This window comes from Quercus robur, chromosome 7 (genome assembly GCF_932294415.1).
Source record: "Quercus robur chromosome 7, dhQueRobu3.1, whole genome shotgun sequence".
In the NCBI taxonomy this organism is placed as follows: domain Eukaryota; kingdom Viridiplantae; phylum Streptophyta; class Magnoliopsida; order Fagales; family Fagaceae; genus Quercus; species Quercus robur.
In genome coordinates this window covers 14,858,840-14,874,964 of record NC_065540.1, presented here as the reverse complement: position 1 = coordinate 14,874,964, position 16,125 = coordinate 14,858,840, and the positions used below count along the sequence as shown (strand labels likewise).

The window sequence follows — 16,125 nt, the reverse complement described above, 5'->3', positions numbered from 1 at the left end:
TTCGATAAAAAAGGTTTTCTTTTTTCTTTCTATTCATATGACATTTCTATTTATGAGATAGCAACGAACAAATTGATTAGAAATCTTAATTCCAATAGGATTTAAATTCTATATAAGATGAAACTCAACCTATATATTAATATATATATATATATATATATCCTTTTTGAAGTAAAATTTATTCCAATATGTAAATTCCTAAATTCTATGATAGGTATGCATTCTTTCTTCATTATTATTTTTTTCATTTTGTTTAAGCTGTTTTTCTTTAACTTCAAAAAAATTAATAAAAACTTCTCACCTACATTTTAACCCAATCCATAATATTAAACTTTTGTACTCATTTATTCTCTTCTACAATAATTGGTTCAGGTTTTAGTTACATTCTCATACTTTCATTTCTCAAAGTGATAGAGAAAACAAATAGGTTTATTCTTTGTTCTTTTTCTACATTTATATCTTAATTTATAATGTGTTAATTTTTTAATTTTAAATTATGAATAACTTTGATTATATTCTTTATATTGAATTTAAATTGTTGTTTATAGGTTTTTGGTTGTGTTATATTCTTTGAAAAAAAGAAAAAGAAAATAAAATAGTTTATATAAATTTGGCAACAAAGCTAAATAGATAAGCCTAATAAACGTTTACTATTAATAGTTTTATTAGTAATTTTTTATTAACGTGATTTAAAAAAAAATTGAATAGAGAGTTAATTTATTAATGTGATTTAAACTCTACTAAAACTTTTTTAAGGGATTGGTTTAAAAATATTTCAAAGTAATTTACTAATTATTTACTACTATGTGCTAATATCTAACTAACAAAACCCACAATTGAAATACTAATCTATATAAGATACTATTTCCAAAGATTAATATCTTAACTATTATATATTATACACTGATTTTTTTTTTTTCAAAAGAAGCGTTTCCTTCTCTCCCTGCAAAACAAAGGGATTATAATAAGAATTAGCTAGACAAGGGTAAGACTACACCACATTTTTTCTACAATAAATGTTAAATTAAAATCATTTTTCATGCATATACACACACATGTAGTGTGCAACACACGAGACTTAAACTTGGTAGGGTGAAACTCACTCAAGTTTCAGTGTTTTCTTCCATGCTTTCAAGGACAAAAATTAAATTCTCATGTGAGTCTCTCTCTACTTCAAAATTTTAAATGTTTAGCAATTTAGATTGTTCTTAATTATTGAATTGAGATTTCTACTTAAACATGATTTCAATTTTTGTTTTGGATAGCTTTTAACTATTAAATTCAAGGGTTTTCCATTTAAATATATGTTATAATTTGAGCCTTAAAGTTCAATGTATTATTGAAAATTATAAATATATATATATATATATATTTTTTGAGAACTCTACCATCTTCCATTCAATTATGATACCTTAATCTCACACAACATGCATTCATTATGTAACTTAAAAGTAAAATATTCATTTATTTTAATTAAATTAATAAAAAATTATTTATGTATGAATTTTGATTAAGCTGTGCATCGCATGGGCATAATGCTAGTATTTTTTTAAATTTACTATCTAGTCTTTTAGTTTTATATTTTAATTGAGTAGTTGAAGATTAGTGAAGTTAACATTATTTTCATAGTCTTCTGACTTGTGTCCAAAGTTTCAGGAGTTTCATAATTTTATTATTGATTTAAATTTATAAATTAATAAAATGTGTGATTATATAAAAGGCTAAAATGCAAAAGTTTCTTCAGATTTTATTTTAGTCCTCTAACTTTCAAGTTTATTCAATTAAAATGTTTTCATCAACTTTTGTTATATGTTGTGATTAATTTTTAAATTTTTAAATTTTTTTTTCAAAATTTTTAAATTAAAAAAATTCAATTAATGATTGAAAAATATTTTATGGATTTTTTATATAGAAAATTTTAACAAAAATGGATGAAAAACCCTTAATTGAATAAATCCAAAACTTAGATAACGGAAATAAAGAAAAGCAAAGCTTATAAATTGAGTGGCTCGGTTTCGTGGTCATGATCTGCTTTTGCACTATTACTTAATCTAGCCCAATTTGCACGTCTCAAGCCCACAGGGTGATGGCAAAGAACAATCTCCCCAGGCCCAATGATTGGTACCTAATTCCTACACCTTCATCTAGCATTCTCTAAAGTCTAAACAAACTCAAAATGAGCGTGGAGATCTAATAATAATAATAATAATAATAATAAGGTAAAATTTCACAAGAACCAAACCAAAAATGTAAAAAAAAAAAAAAAAAAAGATTTTATACATCTGAATGTATGTATGAAAACTCTTTATCATCCTTGTAACAAAAACCCCTTCTATAGGGACAGGGATTTTCCCACCCATTCTGCAAATCTCTTGTGTAACTACGCTTTTACATGACAAGTAAATGCTTCTACCAAAATATATCTCTTTGCTGAGTCTTTGCTTTAGTCCCAATGATCTGTATATCTATTGTACTCTTAAGATAAATGACACTATCACTCTGAACTACGTACAAGTATTTTACAATTAGCTCGCTTGCTTGAGGACCGACTTCTTTCTTGTCTCCCTAAACTGTATGTCCCCATTAAGAACAGAGCCGATAAACCTCTCTACTTCTTCTGTTGTCATTTCACCAACAAACGATGCAAACTTCCTCTTCCATGGTTTGTAGGCCGCTAAGAGCTTTTCTACTGATTTAAATCGTGCTTTGTCAAATGCATTTAAGAATGCTGACTGCTTGGTGGCATCTAAGAGTGTGGGAAATAGAATCCCAAGAGCCGAAGGCTGAATTCTGTTGCCTTGTAAGTGATTTCTGAGAAACCTGAAAGCACAATTATTCATCAGACCCAAAAAAAAAAAAAAAAAAATAACAATCATGGAGAAGGAACTTCCAATATGTGAAAAACCTTGATTTATTGACTTTGGATGTAAAAACTTATTATGTGTTCGAATCCCCCCCACCCCAATCTGATGAAATAAAAATTATTGCTCATTTTTTTAATTGGCAACTTACACACCCAGTGGGTCTTTGAACCACAACCTTACCCAGTTGAACTATATAGCTTATTGACACAGATTATTGCACAATTTTAACCTACCCACTCAACCAAGAAAAGAAACCCTACACAAGAAAATTAGACTCACCATAGATAGGATTGATTCCAGCTTCTCCCTTGCTCTGGAAGATCTGAAAGCACCAATAATGCAAACGGGAGTTGATTCTCCACATAGAGCATCAAAATTAGAACCCATCAGCAGAGTTATCTGCTTCTCCTCTGTACTAGTTTTTGCCTTTCTGGTTCTTTCCTTCTTGTTCTTTTTCTCAAAACCATCAAGTAATATACTAAGATCATTAACTGCAGATTTGATGTCTTTCACAGAGATCCCTGTTTTTAGGACATGCTTCTCCCCATTTGATAGCCAACCAACTATGGCCGGAAGTGCACCAACTCCCAACCTTAAGTATGCAAACAACCTAGGAGTCAGACAATGCGATTGTAAGTACCCTCTGCCCAAGTAATATGTTGTAGGTTTAAGTCTGGAAACGAGAAAATTTTTCACCAAACTGGTTTGAAGGAATCTCATCCAATTCATTACAGTGGCAACTCATAAATCCATCTACATGTATTATTTAAAAAATTCTATGACTCATTATATAGATCATCAGGGGCGGCTCCAGTTGGAGCCCGGGGGGGTTCAAATGAACCCACTGTACCAAAACCAAAATATATATATATATATATATACATACATATATATGTACTCTCTTTTTTGGTTTTGACTCCTAGAATAAAATTTTGAACACCTTGGTCCTATATTTTTTTTAAACCCAGTTGAAAATAAGTTTGAATATAATTCTTTTAACAATATCTTAGTCTTTTTAAACACACATACAAAAAAAAAAAAAAAAAAAAAAAAAAAAAAAAAAAACCAATCACAAACCAATTTGATATAAAATTTGGAAAAAAATTAATAAGCCTAACAACAAAAGTAGGAATTTGTTAATCTTAAACCTTAGAAAAAATTCACTTAGATCTTAAAAAAATTGAAATAAATCAATAAAATAGGAGATCAATTGATGAATGATTATTTGACTGTGTACATTGAAAGATATATAATTTGTAGGATTAATAATAAAGATATCATGCAACAAATTCAAAGTATGAAACATTGTAGAGAGCAATTGTAAAACTTTATGTATTTCAAAATTTTTTTTTTTGTGATGTTGATATATTCAAGTTCTCTTTTATTTAAAATTTTGTATAATTTATGTTTCTTATTGACCCCCTTAAAAATAATCTTGGAGTCGCCACTGTAAATTATGTCACTAAAAGTATACATAAATAGTTTTATTAATTGTCCTGTAGAGGCATGGAGGAATTTTCCTCCAAACCGGTTTGTAGGTAAACTTTTTCCATCTGGAACTGGAAATCAACCTCCCAAAAAAATTTTAAGGCTGTCTGCCTTCTACCACTCTCAACCTCCACCAAAGCAACATCTTTTTTTTGGGTATGTAAACAGCCTAAGCATCTTTTTCATCATAAGAAAAAGAGTCCGATTCAATTTGCTAAGAAAGCTAACCTGGCAAGCCTAATCAATGACTTTTATACAAAAGCATTCCATTTAAGTATATGCAAGTAAAGAAAGTGTCGTCATTCTATAAATTCATTCTTTCCAATAGATTCTGCCACTGTACACCCTATCTAATTCATTAACGATTTCAGCCAGACTGAATTAACAGTACCTTCTTTTCACTGAAGAAAGGTCTATAAAGGAAAATAAGTAAATCAAACTAATGGGCAGAGACAACATACCTGTGCATCATATAAAATGAAGCGGTTGCGATACAACCCACTGTCACTGAGGACACGCCAGATAACAGGTGTATTCTTTTTGGTGGAATGAAGTATGACCCTAGGTAATTTTTCACTAGTCACAGAGGGAAACTCAAAATTGCCTCAGGTCAACTCGTTTTGAAAATCTTGGCAAGTGTTCTTGGCAGAATGATTTCAAATCCTGCACAGCCAACTCACCATTGTACTCCACCAAAGAAACCTTGTCACTTGATATGTATGAATAAATAAATACCCTGGGTGCTCTACAGGGATATATGCCAAGGTCCTTACAGAAAGACAGTTCTGTGTCACAGTTTATGCTTTCAACCTGTCAGAGGGAAAAACAAAATAAGCATACACCGATCAAAGGAAAGTCAAATGCTAGAGAACACAAAGAAAAACACAGGAGTACCTGTAAAGCTCCTGCGGCGTACTGGCAACCTCCTCTAAGATTGACTCAATATGTTGGTTCCCCTTCAATGAGGGTGTGTACGACAACAAAAGCCAAGTCATCCCTTGTTCAGTTATTTCTTTCTGAAAGACCTGTGAATTAATGGTCCTTATGTTCTTTGAGGAACTCCCAGGGCCAGATTGAGACCTGGTTGAACCACCAAAACCACCAAACTGAACCCCACCTTTTGTATCACCGCCAAAAAAGTCGGAAAAAAATATCATTCGAGCCAAAACCAGAGAATCCAAATGAGCCTGGACCACCAAAGCCACCAAAGGAAAACGAAAATGACTTGGAGCCTCCACTCCCACCCGTACTCTGCCGTTCACCAGGTCTGAAAGTATTCTGACCATGTCCTGGTCCACCACCACCACTTGAAAGTAAGTATATCCATCATTGTCCTGGGAATAGCCAGCATCAAATCTAGGACTGGCCTTCTCATCTCCGTACATATCATAATTATTTTTACCAGGACTAGCCTGGTCAACCACCACCACTTTTACATGATTTATTTAATTTATAATTTATTATTACTATTTATTTGATAATTTTGTTTTAATTATTTATTTTTTGAAATTTAGTTTACAAATGAATATTCATCAAGTCACAAAAATAATACTAATTTTAAAAAAGCTAAAAATTCTTTGTAATAAAACTTTAATAGAGTAGTATTATGCTATTTTAAAATAATTTCAGTTAAAGTAAATTATATTTATAATTCTAATGTATTTATGATATATCACATGACATAATATATCACATGACATAAGAAGGGGTTAAAAAACAAAATTTCAACAACAAATAAGAAATCAATTTTTTTTTTTATTACAATAGAATATTATATTAATTTTTAATTCGAAAACTAACAATACTAAATTATTTATAGTATTGATATATATTTCAAGCAGTCATTACAATGAGAAAGTATTTTGTATCAAATGATACATTGTTTGTTATTAAAAAAAAAAAAAATGATACCATGTCAATGTTATCAAAATTCAATAAGTGTGAGACATGTTAGAAAAAAATAATTAACCCACTAACAAATGAAAAATATGCGTTAGCGGTAGTTATTTTTACACACGTCTCTAGTTTATTGAATTTTGATACAAATGGCGTAGTATCATCTATATACTATTTAAGGGGCTTTTCTTATTTGAACCAACTTTCTTTTTTTGGTTACAAAATACCTCTATAGTCTAGGTTTAAGTAGGGGTAAAACTTTGTACAAATGCTTCTTTAACTTCTATGTAACAAAAAAAAAAAAAAATTAACTGCTTACAATCAAAAGACTTGCTTGCTATACAAAGAAAGAGAAAGAGAATACAAATCAATGGAACTAAACACAGACCTGCAAAAAACAATTCCCTTCACTCCATAGTTTCAATTTCATCTTAATTGCTACTCTAGTCATTGTGACTTTAAAATATCAAGCGGTTGGAAGGAAGCTTCAATCCCAATCAACCCGATTAAAAGAAAAAAAAAAAGGAAATCAAAAACTTCCATTGCCAACTGATAAAGACTTTGATGGAATTAGAGTTTAGGGTAGGTCACTTCAAGGGGACCTAGGCCTCCATAGCTAAGAAAGTGATTGGAATGATTAAAGGAATGGAGGGAGAGAGAGAGAAAGAGAGATGAAAAAGGAAGTATCAACATTCAGAGTATTGTTCTTATGTCCAACAGATACAATGCTTTCTCACTATATACACATCTCACATCCTAACTAACTACCTAGATCTTCAGCTGAACTAACCACCTCTAATTGCAGCACCACTAACTGCCTTCCAGCAATACTACCCTACAACACATATTATAGTACAATGATACATCCTACAGCTCATGCTACTATACAATGGTACAAGCCTTCACCTCAACACAATACAATACTCCATATGCAATACAAGAATATAGGTGCCTAACACCAACATCTACCGTCCCTTCGGAATAGCTATCGATTAGTTTTTCTCTTTGCTTTTTAGTTTGTGCATTAATTATGATTAGGTTTTTATAATTTGGCTGGATTCTTTTTCAATTTGACTTTCCGGGTTATATTTCTAATTAAGGTATTTGAGTTAGATTTGTATTTCTTTTGGGTATTTGGTTAAATTGATGTGTGGGTATCTACATATGGTGTTTGGTTAAAACTCAAATGAATGGAATCAAAGTCTTAAGTGAGTTTCGCTCTCTTTTGGATACTTTGAAGATCAAAATAGAGCAATAGATTATTCTAGAAAAAATAAATATAAGCAACACGAACAGGGTAGGAATAAAAAAATGGCAATTGGGCTTTTTCCTTATCTAGCTATTTTAGAAGCATTAATGTGGATCTCTTTGGGGGATGCTTTCCAATTTCTTCAATGTATTATTCTTTTGAAGAATTAGGTATTAAATTCAGATAGTGGGTATGAAAATTTTAATATTTTGTTGAATTCATTCTTTTCCCAATTTATTAGACATGGTACAATCTTAGGTATCTTTAAAAAAAAAAAAAAAAGTCTCCTTATGATATGTTGTGATCAAATTGTATTTTAATAGAAAAGACATTCCCCAAAGCCTCAAAAATTATTTGCAAAAAACAGTAAAACCCTGATAAAATCAAATGCAATCCAAATAGTAGTTATATTTATTGCAAGTAGTGGTAATGTTTATTTTTCATGACATTGTTTTGGCCATAAGGAGATGATTGTTGAGAGATTGAATACATATTGGATTGCTTTCAAATATTCTTTGTTAGTTTTATGTGTATTTTTTTTGTTAAAATAAAAATATATGGGAGAAGTTGTGTGTTTTGTATTTGCTTAAGTTGATAGAAGTCTTGATGGTGATATATGTTTGTTTGTCAAAGTTCAACAAAGGCAAGTGTGTGGTGTGGAGTCTGATATGGGTGCACCCACTTTCTAATTCAATCAATTTTTATATATATACAATCCTGTATATACATCAAATCCCAAATTTCATCATCCCGCCATTGGCCACAAATGAGTGACAAAATTTTGACCCAATTATAGAAGTAGGAAGCTTTTATTTTGTGTTCATAAAGAATGATTTTCCTAATAGGTTCTAGCTTTCTTTTATGAATTTTTTCTTTCACCTGTAATAATTTTTCTAAAGAATGCTTGCCAATATAGATGTCATCAACTATAGATTTTGATGCTCTGGAAAAACTTTTATCAGTCTTGATTGCATGCACATACCTACATAATATATAACTATGCTATTACTTGTAGAAGAACTGTAATGCGCTATTCTTTTGTACTTATTTACGGATATATCCTTATGGTGTTTCAGATCTGTGAATGCTGGGATTAGTTTCAATTTTAGGGAAACATTGATACCTATTCAACTTTAAATTAATTCTAATTCTAACTAGCCTTTGAGCATGCGCTTTCTTTTATTTTTTTGGGTAAATGTTAATAATTTGCATCCACTATAATTTGGGATTACTATATTGAGCACGCACGTGAGGCTCTTCTATTTTTTTGGTAAAAGTTAATAATTTGCATTTATAATAAGTTGAGATTATTATATTTTCTAATCACAAAAAAAAAAAAAAAACTAGGGGTGTGGTGAGTATTATGCATTTGTGAGTGAAATTTTTTTTTAATCATACCCCTAGGTTTTTTTTTTTTTTTTTTTTTTTTTTTTTTTTGTGATTAGAAAATATAATAATCCCAAATTATAATAAATGCAAATTATTAAATTTTATCCAAAAAATAGAAGAGCCTCTGAATGCGCATGCTCAAGGCTAGTTGATATAATATACTATTTCCCATTAAAATATGGTTATTTGGGTTAATGGTGGACAAATTTTTTGTGGTCCCAAAGAAAAGAGGGTCAAAGTGTCAAATTGCCAAATAACGCTATACACAAATGTAGTGTTATATGGGGTAATGTTTTAGGATTCCTAAGAATGTTTAAAGATTCTCATGTTTGGTTGCAAATCACACTAGGGAATCAGATACCAAGGGAATCTGGATTCCCTCTTTAACCCCCTTTTAGTAGGAATGTGGAATATTCTCTTTAAAATAGATGGGTATCTAGATTATCAAGTTTAAAGGAAATTATATTTTTTATAAATTGACAGTTTTAATCATTTTTCCTTATCATTTAAGCAATTGAGATAAAATATAAAACAAATCATCAATATCTTTTCCTTTGTCTTTATCTTTATCTTTTTCTGTCAAAACAACATAAATAGGATAGACAACTCTGTTGATATATTCATTTTTTCTTCTTTTAGACTATAGTTTTAATGAATTTGTCATAATTTATAGTTTATATTTTGTTTTTCATTATTTATTTAGAGGAAGATTATCATTATTTTTTTAAAAAAAAGACTTATATTGGATTTACAGATCTAAGGATAGAATGGAAAAAATAAATAATTCAGTTAAAATTTCTGAGAGTAAACCAAACATTATAATATCACATTTCTAAGAATTTTATTAGATTACTAATAAAACAAAATATAAAAATAGTTACATTCTTAGATATTCAAACGGTAAAGCATCACATTTTCAAGAATTTAGATGTCAAGGGCAATGTAAATTCCCCTAGATTCCCGTACCAAGCGCCGCCAAAAAGTTGTTCAGCAATACTGGTGCTTCGCTTAGCTGTAACCTGGTTTTTGAACACAGCCAGAAAAAGTTCCTTCACCTGGTTTTAGAATCTAAATTAAATACCAAATACCAATTTCTTAAATAATCCCAATCTCACTCGCAACAATTAACACGCTCCTCCGTGATTGGCTCCTCTTTCTTCGTCTGGGCACATATAGCTTTTTAATAACATGGTGAAGACAAACTTGACTCTATGTGCCCGTTTGGATTCTAATGAATCCAACGTTTTCTTTAGTCTGCATTTTATCAAGCTGGGACCCACGCGCACAAATAAGTGAGGAAACGCAAGGCATCAAACGCAAGTTTCTCAATATGCACCGTTTCATTTATTCCCAAACGCGTGTCACTGTTCATGGACTGTTTCACTTATTAATAATCTGTACGCACCATTTCACTTAGTCTATATGCACCATTTCATTGCCAAGAGCTGAAACAAAATAAACGCATAAGCCTTCTTGCGCGTCCTGTTCATGGCTTCGGGAGTGTGCGAAAACGGTGCGCTCAACTCCCATTGAAAACCTTGCGCGTCCTGTTCATCGCAGACCAGGCTTGGAGTATTAGATCAAAACGGTGCGCAGTTCAATCCAAACGGTTATTTCCATTCTCAACTACCGATGGCAGAATGCTTTCAATCCCCTTCAATGCTCTGTTCGAAGCCTCTTCAATGTCTTTCACCTACCCACCAACCACAAAGCTATCAAAACTCTTCACACCAGTTTTTGTTTGCAACCCCAGTACGCAGAACCAAAAGAAAAGCTCACCTCTGTTCAACAAACGCTCGAGCTCACTTTCTCTTTGCTTGGGTCATCGTCGCCGCCGCTGTGGAACAATTCATTCACGGGTAAGTTGTTTTCCATTAAGCTTCATCAAAGTGTGGTTTTTTTTGTGTTTAACCGTTTCTGTGTGGTTTTTTGTATTCAATAAATGTTTGTGTCTGGTTCTCTGTTGTGTGGTTTTTGTATTCAATATGTCTATGCGGGTTTATTAATCCTTCGTTTAATACCATTGTTTCTGTTACTACCTCTGTTGAATTTGGAAATATGGGAGTTTACTTTATATTTTTCAGCTAAGCATGCCTAACTTGTAAAATGCACCCGAATTGTTTGTTTAAATGCCTCAATTAGTATAGACGGAAGTTTAACAGAAATAGTTGAGCAGAAGAAATCTGTGAAGGGTGGTAGTAAGCTTCATCAAAGTGTGGTTTTTTGTGTTTAACCGTTTATGTGTGGTATTTGTATTCAATAATGTTTGTGTGTGGTTCTCTATTCTGTGGTTTTTGTATTCAATGTCTATGTGGGTTTATTAATCCCTCGTTTAATACCATCATTTTTGTTACTACCTCTGTGGAATTTGGATATATGTGAGTTTACTTTATCCTTATCATGTGGGCATGCCTAACTGATTGTAAAATGTGCCCGAACTGTTTGTTTAAATGTCTCAATTAGTATAGACGGAAGTTGTAGGAAAAATGGTTAAGCAGAAGAAATCTGTGGAGGGTGGTAGTAATGATGAAAGAGCTGATTGGAAAGACCCTAAGGAACTAGAAGCTTTTTGTCGGTTCTGTGCTGTTCAAGTCATGGAGGGCCACTGGATTTTTGTCCAAAATTGGGGTTAATGAAGTGATTCGGCAGTTGGGTGAGACGGGAAAAGTGGTGACTTTTTTGCAAATAAAAAACAAATGGGATCATCTAAGAAAAAGGTGGAAGATTTATAACAAGTGTTTGGAGAAGGAGACTGGGTTGGGATATGATCCTGGAACTGGGATGTTTGACACACAGGATGAGTGGTGGAACCGAAAGATTGTGGTTAGTTTTGATGAATACATAATTGCGAAACATTGTACTGTCTAAAACTATATTCTTGTGTTCTAACTACTTGTTGTCCACATGTAGGCATGTCTCGATGCAAAAACGTTTAAAACGCATGGTTGTCGAATCGTGAGCTCATGAACATCATGTTTGAAGGCACAGTTGCAACGGGGAAAAAGTCATTCTGCACGAGTGGTCCAATACCAACGGAAACCACCGAAGGGTCTAGGGACTCCGATAATAGCGTAGAATTTGTTGACCCCCAATGTGAACCCGTTGTGAATGTTGATGCAATGGAGGTTGAAGGTCCATCATCATCGAGGGCAGGACCGACAGTGAATAAGGGGAAAGGCTTGGCAACCAGTGTCCACATCTTCAAGCCAATTTCCAAGAAACCAAAAAAAAAGCGTTCAACTGCGCAAGAGATGTCCGACTCTTTGAAGAGCCTCTCAAATGTTATTGTTGAAAGATCTAGTCTAAGTGCCCATACACCATCTGCTCCCACAACAACTGCTCAGGTTAAAGCAATTCTGGACATGGTGTTAAGTCTTCCCGGGGTGTACTTGGGTCATTACCTTTATATGTTCAGCACCATCTACTTCATGGAAAAAGAGCCGGGTAGGCATATGTTTGCAGCACTTTCCAATAACAAGGACCTCTAGCTGAAGTGGCCAGAAAAAGAGTACCAAAGGCACCCTGATTATCATTTTTAGTGAAGGAACAAAAGATTGGCTTGATAGGGTTGTGTAAGCTTGGTGTAATAATCAAACTTTCAATGTTGTACTTGTTGCACTATTATCTTTCTTTTTTTTTTTTTTTTTTTTGGTAGAAACTAATGCTTGTTATGGGTGTGTATGTAAGACAATGCTCATCATTCCTATGTGTTTGAGCTATATTTATATATGTTTGTCCAATGCTTCTTTTTATCTTACTTTTTTGTATTTTTGATGGTTATGCACTGTTATGATGGTTGTTTATCTAATTTTTTAATATTTTTTTTAGTTTCTGGGTTTTTCTTTCTTAATCAAGCTGGAGTATTATGTTATGTAATTTTTATTTAAAAAAAAAAAAATGTTTCAGTTTTGTAATGCTGGGATTGAGTATGGTGAATCGTTGATGATGTTGTGAATGCTCATAGAGAGGAGGTTGATGATGTTTATGTGAAGGATGGGATCATTGTTGCTGTGAAGCCTAATATCAAGGTACTATCTTCCTATTTTTTTAAATTGTTGTAGTTATGTAAGTAGTCTTCTTAACTACTTAAATTGCTCTGCCCTGGACTATTGAGGTAATATGAACGTGGCTTTTTTAAATTGCCCCACAGGCTGCTCACATGCACCTGAGCTCAAGGTACTATCTTCCTATTTTTTTAAATTGTTGTAGTTATGTAAGTAGTCTTCTTAACTGCTGAAATTGCTCTGCCCTGGAATATTGAGGTAATATCAACGTGGCTTTTTTAAATTGCCCCACAGGCTGCTCACATACACCCAACCTCAGGCTGCTCAGAATAAAATATTTTGTTTTATTTTTAGATGTGGGAAAAGTGGTGACTTTCAGCTGCTCTCATGCATGTTGATAACCTTTAGATAAAAGTATAGAAGAGGAAAGAATGTATGACTTTCTCTAACTAGTTTGTAGATAAGAATATATATGACTTATCGTTGCAATGATGCGGTGAAATGGAGTTTATTTGGGGGACAGGATTTCTGTAAGACAGCACATTGATTTAACAATCTTGAATATTTCTATATGACTTACTCTAACTAGTGTGTTGTATTTTTTTCAATCAAATAAAATCAAATCAACCACCCTCCCTCCCATTGGTCCTTGAGGATTTTCTGCTTGTGGGATCTGTACTTTTTAATTTTGGTTTGTTTATTTGGTTGTTTATTGGATTTGCATTTCGTTAATTGTGCATAAGAGTAGAGTCGGCAGACTCAGCACATGTTGGTTATCTCTGATGGCTTTGTTGTAGAAAGTTACTGTTGCATTTGTGATTTGTGAGTAATGGCAGTAAAGGCAGTTAGTAATGTAACTGCCTTTACTGCATTTGTGATTTGTTGAACGCATTTGTGATTTAAAGGCAGTTAGTAATGTAAAGGCATTTGTGATTTGTTGAACTTGGGCATTTCCTGTTGTTCCCTAAAAGAAGTTGTTTTATGTTACATGATGCTTAATTTTGGTTCAGATTTGTGGAGTTTACAGTGCATCTTTCACCATTGAGATGTTATAATTGTTTAAATTTTGCCGCATTATGGAACTAGAAACTAGAAAGCATGTCTAAAATCAGCTAGATTCACCAGCCAATAATCTACCTAAAGCATGTTTGATCATCAACATGTTTGGTCCAATTTTTGCGGAAAGTTGGCATGTGTTCTAAAATACATGAGATGACTATCATACGCATATATATTTTTATATACATGAGATGTCAACGACATTATATGCTTAGAAGATATACTTCAACTATTTCACAATGCAATTTTTTTTTTTTTTTTTTTTTTTTTTTGAGAAAGATTAGTTAGTTAAGTTAGCAAGGAAAGTCTAATGTGCTAACAGGTCTAAGATCACCAACGGTATACTAACAAAACAGCCTAAGTCTTGTTAGTCTAGCAAATTACATCTATTTTACAAAATGGGCAGCACAGTAATACAGAAAAAGTATTAAAAGCCGGAATTAATATGAAAAAGAAATGCATAATTCTCATTAATTACCTCAGTCCACTTGTTGGGAGTATTCAAGGATCCTGTGTCATCAATGAGCAACAGGAGTCCACCCTGAGTATCTGTCTACATTTTGTAAGACATTATCAATGCCTAATGTAGCATATTTGGTTTAGCATTAAAGATTATGTCACAGCAGTCCATTACAAGAGCCACATCTTTAATCAATGCTTCAGTTTGCCTTGTTAACTCACAACATTTCTCCTCTCATTTCCAATTCCAAGCCTTCGGTTTTATTCTCCAAGCCCCAACCTGCATCAAAGCACTTATTGCTGCTGCTACAGCTTTTAGGATATAGAGAAAACCCAAGCCCTGTTATATAACCAACTTGTTGACTTCCCTTAAATCAGCTAACTCATATATAAATAAAGAAAGGCTAGGGACTTTTTTTTTTTTCCAAAACCTGCAGAAATGATAAATTACTATAAATAGTAAAAGGATTTTGTTAAGATGGAATTTAATTATTCAGAGGTCTTTGTTAAGGTAGATATTAAAATTATTTCCTAACTCGATTGAGCCACTTTTCAACACAAAGGTTTATATTTTTATTAATTTTTGCTATTTTTCAATACGTGTGTTTTGTTACCTGCTTGATTGGTTTTTTTATTTATTAAGGCACATCTTGACAAAAGATAAGTAATAACGGCAAGCGCTAATTATCAAGAAACGTGTTCAAGGCACCAATTTCCTTTTTTCCCTTAATAATTTCTTTTTTTTGGTTATTGCTTATACTATTTTCTAATTATTATTTTCTCTTGGTTGTGTAGCATTAGATATCATCCGTATTTGTAGGCTTTGAATTTTTAAGCTCGATATCTTTTAGATCATTCTGCAATAGCTATAAAACAGTCTCAAGGTATACAAAAGGATGGATTTGCTAAAAGACTCATTTGATTCCCAGCACCAGTGAGTTTCTATGCTTTTCCCTCTAGATGTGAATCTACAATTTTGATATCGCATTGGATGAAATTGTGAAAGCATATACTAAGGATTGTTAATTTATTGGTATGACCATAGTTTGAGCCTATTACTAATAAAGGTAACTTAAAATTTAACAACTTGTTTTTAGCCTACATATTATAGTATCACATGAATAAATGTACATGCAATTAAAGTCGGTAACATATGCAGGGACGCAGACTTCGACCTAAGCGATGACATTGTACTCGTAGCATATCTAGCCGGGTGTGCATGTCTAGCTTATGTGGATACCTACATGACCAAAGTACCATTGCATACTAATATACAAACAGGCTCAGAATGGGTACAGTATATTTTAACTGGACATGATAAGAAATGTCAAAGAAATTTTAGAATGCCAAGCTACGTGTTTAGACAATTGTGTAATACACTGTGTCAGTATGGATATTACGGTACCAGAAGTGTTTGCTTGGAAGAGTCTCTGGCAATGACATTGATGGTACTTGGTCATGCTGGGGGTAACAGAGTGGTGCAGGAAAGATTTCAGCACTCGGGTGAGACAGTGCATCAACACGTGACCACGGTAGTTAAATTGTTAGCCACCGTTATGGCACCAGACATTATCCAGCCTGCTGATCGTACATTTCGAGACGTGCCAGAACATATTCAGCATTCACATCGATATTGGCCACATTTCAAGGTACCTTCTAAAAGAATTTGGTATCTTAAGTTGATTTAAATTAAATTATCTTTATGGTCATACTACAT

General features: G+C 32.6%; 1 pseudogene; it reads right to left on the bottom strand.

The window, feature by feature from the left end:
• Positions 1-2,274: 2,274 nt before the first annotated feature.
• Positions 2,275-10,761, bottom strand: LOC126691058 (dnaJ protein ERDJ3A-like; annotated as a pseudogene).
• Positions 10,762-16,125: the final 5,364 nt, after the last annotated feature.